Source organism: Primulina eburnea, chromosome 8 (genome assembly GCF_022965805.1).
Source record: "Primulina eburnea isolate SZY01 chromosome 8, ASM2296580v1, whole genome shotgun sequence".
In the NCBI taxonomy this organism is placed as follows: Eukaryota; Viridiplantae; Streptophyta; class Magnoliopsida; order Lamiales; family Gesneriaceae; genus Primulina; species Primulina eburnea.
The window spans coordinates 28,462,045-28,477,808 of NC_133108.1; the positions used below are offsets into that span (position 1 = coordinate 28,462,045).

The following is a 15,764-nucleotide window of genomic DNA, read 5'->3' on the forward strand; positions in this document are numbered from 1 at the left end:
TGGGTTGTACCGCAAAATGCATCAGAGATCCTTAGTTTCCTTGGGCTAGCAGGATATTACCAGAAGTTTATTTAGGGATACTCCTCTATCGCAGTTCCACTCACGTCGTTGACAAAGAAGAATGCGAAATTTATGTGGAGCAATGAGTGTCAGAAGAGCTTCGATACTTTGAAGCAAGCTCTTATCTTAGCACCAGTACTGGCCATGCCGTCAGGGCCCAGAGACTTTGTTTTGTATATTGATACTTCGAAGTTCGGTTTAGGCGCAGTGTTGATGCAGCATGGGAAGGTGATAACGTATGCTTCTCGTCAGTTGAAAATCCATGAGAAGAATTACCATACCCACGATCTAGACTTGGCAGCCGTAGTTTTTGCCTTGAAGATTTGGAGGCATTATTTGTATGGAGAGAAGTGCCAGATCTTTACCGACCACAAGAGCCTCAAGTACTTCTTTACCCAAAAAGAGCTGAATATGCGTCAGAGGCATTGGTTGGAGCTAGTGAAGAACTATGACGGTGACATTAGCTACGACCCGAGCAAAGCTAATGTAGTTGCGGATGCACTGAGCAGGAAAGTCGCAGTGATGGCTCATTTGGTGGTTCCGAGACCCCTTCAGTCTGAGATGCAGAGGTTTGAACTAGAGACATATCCTCGAGGTAGAGTTCCCCGTCTATCTACTTTGATGATTCAATCTTCTTTTGTAGACCGTATTTGCAGTGGGCAGCCAACAGATGAGAAGTTGGCGAAGTGGAGGCAGAGAGATGAGGCCAATGGCATTATCTTATATACAGTTAGCGACGGTATTGTGAGATATCGAGACAGAATGTGGGTTCCTAGCGGCGGTTCTATTCGAGCAGATATTTTATCCGAGGCCCACATATCGTCGTACTCTATTCATCATGGGTGTACGAAGATGTACAAAGATCTACAGTTGTTGTATTAGTGGCCCGGGATGAAGAAGAATATCAGACGTTTCGTATCCGAGTGTTTGACGTGTCAGCTAGTGAAAGCGGAACATCAGAGACCAGTAGGTATGCTCAAGCCTCTTCCTATTCCCGAGTGGAAGTGGGAGAATGTTACCATGGACTTCGTGGTCGGTTTGTCGAAGTCAGTCAAAGGATCAAATGTTATCTGGGTGATCGTTGATCGTCTTACCAAATCAGCGCACTTCTTGCCTATCAAGACGACTTTCACCATGATTCAGTATGCAGAGTTGTATATCCGGGAGATAGTCCGACTTCATGGTATTCCCGTTTCTATAGTGTCTGACCGAGATCCTAGATTCACTTCCTCATTTTGGAAGAGTTTGCATTCGGCTATGGGTACGAAGTTGTTGTTTAGCACAGCTTTCTGTTGGATCCGGTTTTCTACACGCACAAACGCAGCGGAAGATTTAAAATTTTTATGTTATTTTGAAAAACAAAATAATATTGTTTTAGGCGCTCGTATGATTTATCAAAACATACATAGGATGTTAGAAATCGTTATACCTTTGGTGAATTAATCACTGGACACCAACCGATCCGGTATAACAGATCTGGCTCTTGATGAATCCCTACGAACTTTCTTCAAGAAATCCTCCTATCAAGTCCACGACTAGATAGTATGTTCCTCTTCCAATTTGCACTAGAAAATATGGAAGATATTTGCGTAGGAGAGAAAATAATTGAGAGAGACGGCACAATATTTTCTTTTCTAAAAAGTGGTGGCCGATTTTTCTTGTTTTAGTGGAGGCTCACGTGAATGGGTGTTGTGGTGGCTAGGTTTAGAGCTTTGCATTTATTATTTATAATAAAATAATAACCTAATTACATAATTAACATTAATGGGCTTGATTTAATTAATTGGGCTAGTCCAACTAGTTTAATTAATTTAATCAAAGTCCATTAAAACTTTAATTATTTAATATGTTGGACTTGTACCCCTACAAGTCCATTAAACATATTATCCACCAATTTTAATTTATTAATTAATCAACTCAACTTTTGAGCTTAACAAATTAAATACATTATAAATTCAACATTTGAATTTATTATTTAAATTATAAATTCAACTACTTGAATTTACATCACCTCCAAAATTTAATATTTAATAAACCCAACATTTGAGTTTAATAAATTAAATTCTCAAATTTTATAAATTCAACTCTTTGAATTTATTCTCTCAAAATTTAATTATCATAAATTCAACTCCTTGAATTTACTATATAATATAAATTCAACTTTTGAATTTATTCTCTCAACGGGAACAAACAATCCAGTACTTGTGTGACCCTCAATGGTTCAGGGATACAGCTAGCCGTGGGTTCACAACTCTTTGTGATTCAGGACAGAATCCTTTATTCGGGCTTACCCTAGTTAGCCCCATTCTTTCTATCAACACCTTGATCAAGAATGTCAGAACTCATTTCTGATAGCACCCATCGGATCATGGTAAGAGCGTCTAGTAGCATCGCCCCATGATCCCCTAGGTATCACTGATAGTGCCTGCAAGAACCAGTCGATTATGATTAACGTACAGTACGGTCCCTTCATCTCATATATCCCGATCGAATCTGCAACCATTGGTTCATCGAGGGTTGCATATTAATTTGATAACTATGTGATAACTATAATAGTGGCATCGCGTGTACTATTTGGAGAACTCCTTCTCCAACGTACATCTCGTACTCTGGCCAGAGATTCCATGCACTATTATTTCATTAGATCACATAGGATATCCACACCCGTAGGTGAGCGGTGAATCCCCGACTACAATGCACTGGCTCCTATATGTGTCGCAACTGTACCCAACCTCGCCACCTGATGACTCTCCTGGAGCCGGTAAACGAGTCAAAGCATAGCCCTAGCATATAGAGCCTCAGTGTTGTCCCGGGTCGTAAGGACTAATGTTGTACAATCATAACCACGGACTTATGCTCTCGATGAATGATAACCACTTGGAAAGTACGAGGGAGGGTTGTTCGGTATAATCATCCTATGACTACCCATCTGCATGTTTGGACATCTCTATACCCTTACTAAGAAACGTAGTACACAACATCACAGATGCTAGTCTCAAGCTCAAGCGACCTTTATCCATGTTTTAGGCGGCTGAATCGACTAGGAACGAATTTAGATCATACAGTATTTACAAACGAGTTTCAACATCGAATTACGATTCATTTGTATTAAAGTATAATCAAGGTCTTTATCTATGTTTGATAACATGGGTATACAGATAAAGAATTAACAAACCATGAAATAATGAATTATATTAAAATAAAGATTGTTTATTACACTTGAGTCAATAAAATCCCTAGTCAACAGTTGACTTGTAGGGTATCTACTCTAACACTTTCCACTCTCAGACAGATGGGCAGTCAGAGAAAGTTAGCCAGATTTTGGAGGATCTTCTCTGTGCATGTCTCATCGACTTCATAGGGAGTTGGGAGTCGAAGTTGCCATGGGTGGAGTTCACCTATAACAACAGTTTTCAGTCGTCTATAGGTATGGATCCATATGAAGCACTGTACGGTCATAAGCGTAGATCGCCTATTCATTGGGATGAAGTAGGGGAGAAATCAGAATTTGGTCCGGAGATTAATCAGCAGACTACCGATGTAGTAGTTAAGATCCGTGATAGGTTGAGGATTGCTCAGAGTCGACAGAAGAGTTATGCGGATCAGAGGAGGAGAGATCTAGAGTTTGCGATTGGCCACCATGTTTTTGTGAAGATAGCACCTATGAAAGGTGTCATGCGACTCAGGAAGAAAGGAAAGCTCAGTCCGAGATTCATCGGACCATTTGAGATCCTAGACAGGGTTGGGACGTTAGCTTATCGTGTTGCTCTTCCGCCGAATCTCGCCGGAGTACACAATGTGTTCCACGTCTCTATGCTGAGGAAGTATATGGCGAATCCTTCGCATGTCTTGAACTTCGAACCGTTGCAGCTTACTCCGAACCTGTCTTATGAAGAAAGACCAGTGCAAATCTTAGACAGACAGGAAAAGAAGCTTCAGAACAAATTGGTTAAGCTAGTGAAAGTCAAATGGCTTAATCATTCGAAGGAGGAAGCTACGTTGGAATCTGAGCCAGAAATGAGGAGTCGGCATCCCGAGTTATTCGGTAAGTTTTAATTTCGAGGACAAAATTTCTTTTAAGGGGGGGTGTTGTAGAACCCGATAAATCAGACTACGTATAAGCCATGCATAATTGCTATTATTTAAATTAAAAATAATTTTTATATATTTATTGAGTGTTTAAGTCATTTTAAAATTTGATCATTTATTTTAAAACGCAGAGGTTTAGTTTTTATCTTTTCGGTTAAATATGCGAGGCCGGACTGAAGTTGGAGAATTGAGATAAAATTTAATAATAAGAAAATAGTCCTAAATTTAATTTAAGCCAAGGAATAATTTATTTTAATGTTAAATAATGTTTTTAAGATTTATTTAGTTAATTGGAGTTAAGTTATTAAATAAGTTCTTTTAGGTTCAATAGTTAATTAAATCCTAAATTAAAATGTGTAATCAATTGGGATAAATTAATCTAGGCCTAATATATTTAAGAAATAACAACCTAACATTTTACTAATTAATTCTATAGACCAAGACATGTCATGCAAGAAAATTATTACCCTAATTTAATTTATTAAATTAATAAATACATAATGGATATCTAAGATTTTAAAATAAATAATTTTAAAACATTACATGTTCATGATTTAAGGAGCAAAAACCGAAATGACAGCAACTTTGAAGAAAATCCTGCACAGCCCCTTCGACCCCCTTCCTTCATGCTTCACAGTTTTGGCTTGTTTTGTGATTTCAGGAGGTTGGCTCGGTTCCAGGCGCTCCAGGATGCATCTAGGCATGTACTAGAGTGTGTTAGGGCCATGTTAGTTCATTAGTTCAAGCCCATGCACGCAGGAGGAAGACTTGACAGCAACTTCTCCCATAGTTGCAAAGTTGAGTCAAGATTTTGGTTGTTTGATTGTCTAAGAGGAGTGTTCGGATCTTGGTTGGCCCAGGGCCTGTAACCATGGTTAGAAACCTCCCTTAGCATGTCTAGGACATGAACAAGACAACCTTTCAAGGCTTGGTTCATGGATCCATTGAAACTTCAAAGCAACAAGACAAGTGCCCCACTGTGTCATTTTCTGATTTTGTATGAGATGGTTTCGGCTTTGGGGGTGTTGGGTGGATCTTGGTTGGCTTTTAGCCTTTATCCATGGTTCATACAACACTTCATCGAGTCTAGCTCGAGCCATGGTCAATCATATGACCACTAGAACGATGCAAGAAATCAAGATAATTCAAACAATCACACAACAGAGAATTTTGATGCTCTCGGTCAAAGCTTTGTGTTGTCCTAGGTGTTTGCTTGGATTGTTTTGCCTAGTGCCCTTAGCCATGGTTCAAGGCACACCTTAGGATTTTGGTAAGAGACTCTGGTCGGTGATTCAAGCCCCAATGGCCATTAGTTTCGAAAACAACGCATAGCATGCGCAGCTGGTGTCATCACGCAATTGACAGCAACATCGCTTTTCTTCAGGAGGCTTATACGAGTTCTTGGCTGGCTTTTAGCCTATGGCCTTGGACTCGGCAGTACCTTTAGGAATGTCATGTTTTTATCCGTTTGTGATTTGGTTAAGTTTAGAGGTAGTACGAGAATTTACGGTGCAATGTGCCAAAGTGAATATCGAAATAGCGTTTTACAGTTTTGGCCTCCATTCACTATTTTCGAGTATTACAGTCCTTATGAAAAATATTTCATCATGTTAGGTGTATTTTAATCATGACTAAACGATGGTTAGATGTTGGTTCGGGTTGGTACAGAGTCATGGTTGGAAAATTAGTTTGTTGGTCGTGTTTGTCTTGTTTTTTGTTCGGATGTTAAGTTTCGGCCAAGTTGAGATTATTTGCATGTTTCTCATGTTAGAATTAGGTCGCAATGAACCTGGGAACGATCCAACTCACTCGATAAAAACATGGTTATAAATATATTACGTGCATAAAATATAAAATGTTTTAATTTTTAGATAGATGTGATATGTCTTGTGGCCACCTCACGCTTATGGGATCTCTAGCCGGTGACTTACTACCAGTTTATGTTTATGTATGGGTACGGACATCCAGTCCAAGGGCTGTAGTGATCTATACCGCCCAGTATACTGTGGTTTAGTCTGATCAGACGTTCATGTTATTTTACGGGCCACTTGCATAGAAACATTATCTTTACCAGAAAAATCTCATTATGATATTTTATGACAGGGCTGTATCGAGCTAATATTTTACGTAGAATTTTCAGATATGCACGTATTTATAATTACGCACGACACAATTTTCACTCTACGCTTTACGATACGATATTTTTACGTTGCATGCGATTTTATGATATATTTACTTGCTATTCACGGATATATGCATGCTGAGTATTTAGACTCACTAGACTTGATTGTTGTAGGTACTGATGAGGTCGAGACTGAGGACGGCGTCCGGTGAGCGAGCTTGGGTCAGCGGTAGTAGGAACCCGAGGAACCCATGTTTCAGTTTATTCGTCTTTATATGTTCAAACTCAGTTTTATCATGTTGAAGTATTTTTAAGTTGTTGTTTTGAAACACAATATTTACTTCCACTGTTACTTTTAAGTTAAATCTATTTATGATCAGTTTATTTTATAAATGATGCACATTATTTATTTAAATAGAAAAATTTTAAATAATTCCGTAATAATTACGAGTATGAAATACGGGCCTTTAAACTCAATCTCTTCACCTGATAAACATTCTGGAGTCGGTAAACGAGTCAAAGTGCAACACTAGTACGTAATGTTTCATGTTGTCTCATGTCAAAAGATTAATGATGTAAAACAATAACCGCAGACTATTTCACTCGATAAGTGATAACTACTTGGAAAGTTCAAGAGAGAATTGTTCAAAGCTCCATCACAAGATTTGTGGGGCCCTTAACTCCTAATCGTTATTACAATGCAATCTGATTAGGGTTTAATTAATCACAGCGGAAAACGGGTTTAAAATTTCTTTACAATGAGCCCAAAATATCTCTTCTGATATTTAAATACTAAAAATAGTATCTAAATTCAAATCATAAACACGCCCACACGTAATCAATCACATACAAACATCTCATATCCTCGGGACATGCCCCGGTATATAGATACATATACATATATACTGGGAATCAGACATAAACATAAAACCTCAGCCCAAGCTGTGGCTCCCACCAGAAGTACCCTCTCCGGTCTCCTGATATCCTGGAGTACCTGCCATTGTCCACACACAAAGACAACAACAGCCCCCCTTGGGGGTGAGCAAAGCTCCGTATGGAACAACCACAATATATACCACAAGTATCTAAACAATGATATATGGTATGCAATGCATGTATGTCGTGGAGGTATCAGGTCAAATGCCCATCCACTGAGCACATGTCAGAAGCAATCGAATCGCTATCAAATCAAATCAATGCTCGAGCTGGCACACCGACCGATATGGGAATACACATATGATAGCGTCGACGGAGCGCCATCCATCCCACATCTCATATCCAATCATATGGGGCCACAATTGTCTATGCTTTACGGGTCATATAATACCGGCATAGCGATTGTGTTCACAAACCCCGGAATCCAATCCAATCATATCAGGGTATCCAAGGATCATAGCTCAACGTGCATGTCATGTATCGATGTATGCATAAAATGATGTGTGTTAACAAAACATATATTTTGTACATCGATACTCAAATCTCAATGTCATGTATGCCACATCAAATCATCAAATAGGCACATAGACACGTATTCCAATCCAATAAATCCAATCAAACCGACATATATCATATAATACAGATACCTGTCGTATGTTACCCGGTCGCAACATACCTCAATTCTTCGTTTCCAGTTGATGTAGCCTGAAGATATTGATATAACACTTTATCTACATCAATAACATACTCATTCCAATCAATAACATGGTCCAAAATCAATAATATGAGTTTCAAATATCATTTGAAACTTCAATAATTCATATCAAATTCAAATCATATCATAATTCAATTTCGACTTCGAATACATGTTTCTTGTCGGTTATTCTACTACATATTAGAAATTCAACTTCAAATACATGCTATTCCAGCACCTTGATATTTAAAGCTGCTGAAACCAGAAGAAAATTACCTTAGTTAGAAGCCCTCGACGCGACGATCACAAATATATAATTTGTTTCGCGTTTAGACAGTGTTTTGAAGTCGATTTGGACGGAAGAAAATCGAAATTCTCTCGGGTCTCTCTCGAAGTTGATGAAATCAAATGAATAAAACGTACGGAAAACTCGTACTTATCTTCCACCGTTCACCGCGCTCGGGCGGTAGAATTCTCGCGCCCGAGCGCGAGGCATTCTGTCCCCGAGTGTTGCTTGTACCGCGCTCGGGCGGTCACAATTTACCGCTCGGGCGCGGCATATTCTGTCCAATGCCACTCGCTTCGCGCTCGGGCGGTCACAAACTACCGCTCGGGCGCGAAGTGTTCTGCCCGAACACTCACCTTGCATACCTTGGCGCTCGGGCGGTCATTTTCTACCGCTCGGGCGCCACATGTTCTGTACAATTATACATATTGTACTAAATTGGCGTCCGACCAATCCACTCAACTCATATAACGTCAATTCATATTCAATATTCATTTCTCAATTCATTGTCACGATATACATCAAATACATAATCACATGACAATTTCATTAATTATCGATAATCACGTAGGATTTACTATAATACGATACACGGTCCTTACATTTCTCCTCCCCTTAAAAGATTTCGTCCTCGAAATCTTAAACATCTCTATATACATAACATGGGTAAACATACATATGTCACCAGTTATAGTACATATCAAAACTAAAATCAGAATAGGAATCCGAATACATAGAGTACAATGGAACAGATTGATCAATATCAAATAAATGCGGATATGTATCTCGCATTTTGCTTTCTAACTCCCACGTTGATTCTTCAACACCATGCCGTGTCCATTGCACTCGAACTAGCGGAATCGATTTGTTTCTCAATATCTTTTCCTTTCGATCCATAATACGAACAGGTTGTTCAACATAGGAAAGAGAAGGATCTAGTTCAACCTCATCCGGTGCAAGTATATGTGATGGATCCGGTTCATATTTCCTCAACATGGAAACATGAAACACATCGTGAATGGCAGATAAAGCTGGTGGCAATGCCAATCGAAACGCAAGATCACCAACTCGATCCAGAATCTCGTATGGACCAACATAACGAGGAGATAACTTCCCTCGCATGCCGAATCGAACAGTGCCTCTAAAGGGAGATATTTTCAAAAACACTCTGTCACCTTTCTGGAATTCCAAGGGTCGTCTTCGTTTATTCGCATAACTCGTTTGACGATCCTGAGCAGCTTTCATCCGCTGCCGAATTAACTGAACCTTATCATTCATTTCCTGTATCATTTCGGGTCCAGTCAATTGTCTCTCACCAATCTCATCCCAGAATAACGGTGATCTACATCGTCTCCCATATAGAGCTTCAAACGGTGCCATACCGATACTCGTCTGAAAGCTATTATTATACGAAAATTCAACCAATGGTAAGGCATCTTGCCATCCCATTCTGAAATCCATCACAATCGCACGTAACATATCCTCTAGAGTTTGAATCGTATGCTCAGTCTGGCCATCAGTTTGAGGATGATACGCAGTACTCATAGCCAAACGCGTACCCATCGCTTCTTGGAAACTACCCCAGAATTTAGAAGCAAACCTGGGATCACGGTCAGATATAATTGAGACTGGCACACCATGCAGTCTCACAACATTCTCAATGTATAAACGGGACATTCTCTTATAAGGATAAGTCCGTTCATACGGAACAAAATGTGCAGATTTCGAAAGCCGATCAATAATAACCCAAATAGCATCACAGCCCTTGGGCGAACGAGGCAAATGAGTCACAAAATCCATAGTAATATGTTCCCAATTCCATTTCGGGATTTCAAGACTATGGAGCAATCCTCCCGGTTTCATTCTCTCGGCTTTCACTTGCTGGCAGACAAGACATTTAGAAATAAATTCAGCAATGTCCTTCTTCATACGTCTCCATCAGAATTGAGGTCTCAATGTCAAATACATTTTTCGACCTCCAGGGTGAATACTGTATTTGCTACAATGTGCTTCTCGAAGAAGGGCATATTTCAAATCAGAGTCGTCAGGAACTACCAGCCGACCATTAAGTCGTAAAGAACCATCAGAAGAAATCTGAAATCCAGAATGATGTCCAGCAGATACCAGTTCTTTCGACTTTTGAATCTGAGCATCGCTTCGTTGGGCCTTTCGTATCTTCGATATCAAACTCGGCTCAATTTGCAATGCTGAGACAGTGACAGAATTCCAATTCGAGTGAAAAGTCCAACCAGAAGTACATATATCCTCATGTACCTTGGCGACACTGACAGAAGCTAGAACAGAATCATGAACTTTACGGCTCAGGGCATCCGCAGTAACATTCACCGATCCCGGGTGATATTGAATCTCACAATCAAAATCTTTCAGGAGATCCATCCACCTGCGTTGCCTCATATTCAAATCAGATTGAGAAAAGAGATATTTCAGACTCTTATGGTCTGAATAGATAACAAATTTTTCTCCGTACAAATAATGGCGCCAAATCTTCAAAGCAAACACAATGGCAGCCAATTCGAGATCATGAACAGGATAACGTGTTTCATGAGATTTCAATTGACGAGACGCATAAGCAACCACCTTGCCATGTTGCATCAGAACACAGCCCAAACCTTTACCAGACGCATCTGTACAAACCACAAATCCTCCGGTACCTGAGGGAATAGTAAGCACAGGTGCTGTGATTAATCTCGTCTTTAATTCAAGAAAACTAGCTTCACATTCATCTGACCAAATGAATCTCTGATTCTTCTGTGTCAGTTGAGTAATAGGTTTAGCTATCTTCGAAAATCCTTCAATAAAACGACGATAATATCCAGCTAAACCCATGAAGCTACGGATCTCAGGAAAATTCGTAGGTCTTGGCCAATTCAATACAGCTTCGACCTTCGAAGGATCAACAGATATGCCATGTCTCAAAATGACGTGGCCCAAAAATACCACTTTGTCCATCCAGAATTCGCATTTGGACAATTTGACATACAAATGACTAGTACGAAGAGTTTGAAGTACCAGTCTCAGATGTTCAGCATGCTCCTTCTTCGATTTCGAATACACAAGAATATCATCAATAAACACAATAACGAATCGGTCTAGATAATCTCGAAAGACCCGATTCATTAAATCCATAAAAATAGCAGGAGCATTCGTAAGACCAAAAGGCATAACCAAGAATTCATAGTGGCCATACCTCGTACGAAAAGCAGTCTTGGGCACATCTTCGTCTCGAACTCGAACTTGATGATACCCAGAACGAAGATCAATCTTCGAGTAAACAGAAGTACCATGAAGCTGATCAAACAAATCATCAATACGCGGAAGTGGGTACTTATTTTTCACAGTAGCCCGATTCAGTTGCCTATAGTCGATACACAGTCGCATCGTACCATCTTTCTTTCGAACAAATAAAACTGGAGCTCCCCAAGGTGATACACTCGGTCGAATATATCCCTTATCGAGAAGATCCTGTAATTGTTCTTTCAATTCTTTCAATTCCAATGGTGCCATACGATAGGGAGCTTTAGAAATAGGCGCAGTCCCCGGCACAAGATCAATACTAAACTCAACTTCTCGATGAGGAGGAAAATCAGGAATCTCATCGGGAAATACATCCGGAAACTCTTTCGCAACAGGAATCTCAGATAAAGAAGACTCCTTCTTCGAAATATCAATAGCGTAGATAAGATAACCCTCATCTCCGCTAGCCAACAATCGAGACATTTCCAAGGAAGATACCAATGGAATCTTGGCTAGGAAACCCTTGCTATAAAAATTCCACTTGGGTCCATCAATCGGTCTAAATCGAACCACTCCATGACAACAATCAACAATAGCTCGATTCGTCATCAAGATATCCATGCCAACAATACAATCAAAGTCGTGCATAGGGAGGACAATCAAATTCAGAAATATCACATTATCCTCATATATCAATACACAATTATGCACAACTTTCTCAGACAAAATAATCTTCCCTGCTGGCGTGGCTATCGACAAAATATCATACAACGGGGTACACTCAATATCGTGAGATGCAACAAATGCATGAGATATGAATAAATGAGATGCTCTTGTATCAAATAAAACACGTGCAGGATAATCGCAAAGCGTGCAAATACCTGCAATCACACCTCCAGGAGCTTCTCTCGCCTGATCCTCAGTCATGGCATACACTCTCACTTGAGGAGGAACTTGGGCACTCTGACCACCCGGTCCTCGATATCGTGGGACACTCGACTGCTGAAAAGATGGAACAGGAACAGCAGGTCTCGTCATACCAGGGCCACCTCTAAATCCTGGCTGGGGTTGAGCAGAAGTCGTACCCCTGTTCGGACATACTCGAGAGAAATGGCCTTCCTGCCCACATTGATAACAAGTACCAAACATACATCGACACTGCTCGATAGTATGTTTACCCCCACAATGGCTACAATAGGGAGCAATCACAGGACTCCCTCTCTGTGATCCACTAGAGCTCGAAGAAGACGAAGAAGCAGAGCCAGTCTTTTTGAACTTCTTACCCCTCGGTCGCAAAGTAGGCTGCTGAGCTGACACCGGTGGTGGAGGAGTATACTGTGGACCTCCCCACCTAAGTCCAGCCTCGGCTGCCTTAGCTCGTTCAACTGCCTCTGCGTAGCTGGTAGGCAATCCAGAAACAACATATGTATATAAAACAGGATGTAAACCATTTACAAACCTGTTATATTTTGCCCTCGCATTTCCAGCCACGTGAGGTGCGTACTTCAATAACGTAGAAAATTTCGAAGCATACTCTGCAACAGTCATCGTTCCCTGCTGCAGATTATTGAATTCATTCTCCTGAGCAGTATAATAAGAAGGAGGGGAATACTGCTCCAAAAACTGGGCCTTGAAGACATCCCATGTGACTTCAGTCCCGACCTCTTTCAATCCAATCTCAGCGGCTTCCCACCAAGATTTAGCTCGGTCTTTTAGCTGATACAAAGCAAGTTTCAGTCTCCGAGCCTTGGAATACTCAACAATATTAAACAAGTGCTCGATATCCTTTAACCAAGCCTCAGCTCTTTCAGCACTCTCAGTACCAAAGAACTTCGGTGGTTTCAAATCCTGAAATCGAGCCATCACAACATCCATGGACAATCCTTCAAATTGCCCAACAATCCTCTCAGTACTGCTACTCGCAGTTTCATTTGTGTGATCCATCTACAAATCAAAAGATGAATATCACAATTTCATATCAGTTTCATAATCTCATCATCTCATATCATCAATCTCATCAGATACTTACTCAAATCAAATCACATAAGAGCAAGTAATACAAATAAGTCAAACACATACGCACAATTCATTTGTGCCTATTCAAGTGTACACAAGACTCAACAGAGCATTCCCAGCTAGGCTCTGATACCACACTGTGTGGGGCCCTTAACTCCTAATCGTTATTACAATGCAATCTGATTAGGGTTTAATTAATCACAGCAGAAAACGGGTTTAAAATTTCTTTACAATGAGCCCAAAATATCTCTTCCGATATTTAAATACTAAAAATAGTATCTAAATTCAAATCATAAACACGCCCACACGTAATCAATCACATACAAACATCTCATATCCTCGGGACATGCCCCGGTATATAGATACATATACATATATACTGGGAATCAGACATAAACATAAAACCTCAGCCCAAGCTGTGGCTCCCACCAGAAGTACCCTCTCCGGTCTCCTGATATCCTGGAGTACCTGCCATTGTCCACACACAAAGACAACAACAGCCCCCCTTGGGGGTGAGCAAAGCTCCGTATGGAACAACCACAATATATACCACAAGTATCTAAACAATGATATATGGTATGCAATGCATGTATGTCGTGGAGGTATCAGGTCAAATGCCCATCCACTGAGCACATGTCAGAATCAATCGAATCGCTATCAAATCAAATCAATGCTCGAGCTGGCACACCGACCGATATGGGAATACACATATGATAGCGTCGACGGAGCGCCATCAATCCCACATCTCATATCCAATCATATGGGGTCACAATTGTCTATGCTTTACGGGTCATATAATACCGGCATAGCGATTGTGTTCACAAACCCCGGAATCCAATCCAATCATATCAGGGTATCCAAGGATCATAGCTCAACGTGCATGTCATGTATCGATGTATGCATAAAATGATGTGTGTTAACAAAACATTTATTTTGTACATCGATACTCAAATCTCAATGTCATGTATGCCACATCAAATCATCAAATAGGCACATAGACACGTATTCCAATCCAATCAATCCAATCAAACCGACATATATCATATAATACAGATACCTGTCGTATGTTACCCGGTCGCAACATACCTCAATTCTTCGTTTCCAGTTGATGTAGCCTGAAGATATTGATATAACACTTTATCTACATCAATAACATACTCATTCCAATCAATAACATGGTCCAAAATCAATAATATGAGTTTCAAATATCATTTGAAACTTCAATAATTCATATCAAATTCAAATCATGTCATAATTCAATTCCGACTTCGAATACAGGTTTTTTGTCGGTTATTCTACTACATATCAGAAATTCAACTTCAAATACATGCTATTCCAGCACCTTGTATTTAAAGCTGCTGAAACCAGAAGAAAATTACCTCAGTTAGAAGCCCTCGACGCGACGATCACAAATATATAATTTGTTTCGCGTTTAGACAGTGTTTTGAAGTCGATTTGGACGGAAGAAAATCGAAATTCTCTCGGGTCTCTCTCGAAGTTGTTGAAATCAAATGAATAAAACGTACGGAAAACTCGTACTTATCTTCCACCGTTCACCGCGCTCGGGCGGTAGAATTCTCGCGCCCGAGCACGAGGCATTCTGTCCCCGAGTGTTGCTTGTACCGCGCTCGGGCGGTCACAATTTACCGCTCGGGCGCGGCATATTCTGTCCAATGCCACTCGCTTCGCGCTCGGGCGGTCACAAACTACCGCTCGGGCGCGAAGTGTTCTGCCCGAACACTCACCTTGCATACCTTGGCGCTCGGGCGGTCATTTTCTACCGCCCGGGCGCCACATGTTCTGTACAATTATACATATTGTACTAAATTGGCGTCCGACCAATCCACTCAACTCATATAACGTCAATTCATATTCAATATTCATTTCTCAATTCATTGTCACGATATACATCAAATACATAATCACATGACAATTTCATTAATTATCGATAATCACGTAGGATTTACGATAATACGATACACGGTCCTTACAAGATTACTCATCTGTATGAATCAACATCTTCATGTCCTTACCAATGAAACATGATATTTATATCACAGATGCTAATATCTAGTTCGAGCAACCTTTATCTTTATAATCAACTAGGAATGTATTTAGAATATATGATACACGCGTGATGAATTTCATTATCAACTTGCAAAATTTACCTCATGCTACTGAAGTAAATTCAAAGTATTTGTTTATGCAGCTTGCATGAGTATACAGATAAAGTAAAAGTAATTATTGGATAAAATCGTAAAAAATTATTAAAATAAAAACTGTTTTACATTAAAGTTGATATAACC

At 40.0% G+C, this 15,764-nt stretch overlaps 1 long non-coding RNA gene across 1 annotated transcript; it reads right to left on the minus strand.

The window, feature by feature from the left end:
* Positions 1-13,797: 13,797 nt before the first annotated feature.
* On the minus strand, positions 13,798-14,897 carry LOC140837873 (uncharacterized). The gene is made up of 3 exons (XR_012119494.1): positions 14,838-14,897; positions 14,545-14,599; positions 13,798-13,926 (listed from the first exon to the last, which is right to left on the minus strand). It is a non-coding gene; the product is annotated as an uncharacterized lncRNA (long non-coding RNA).
* Between the last annotated feature and the right edge of the window lie 867 nt (positions 14,898-15,764).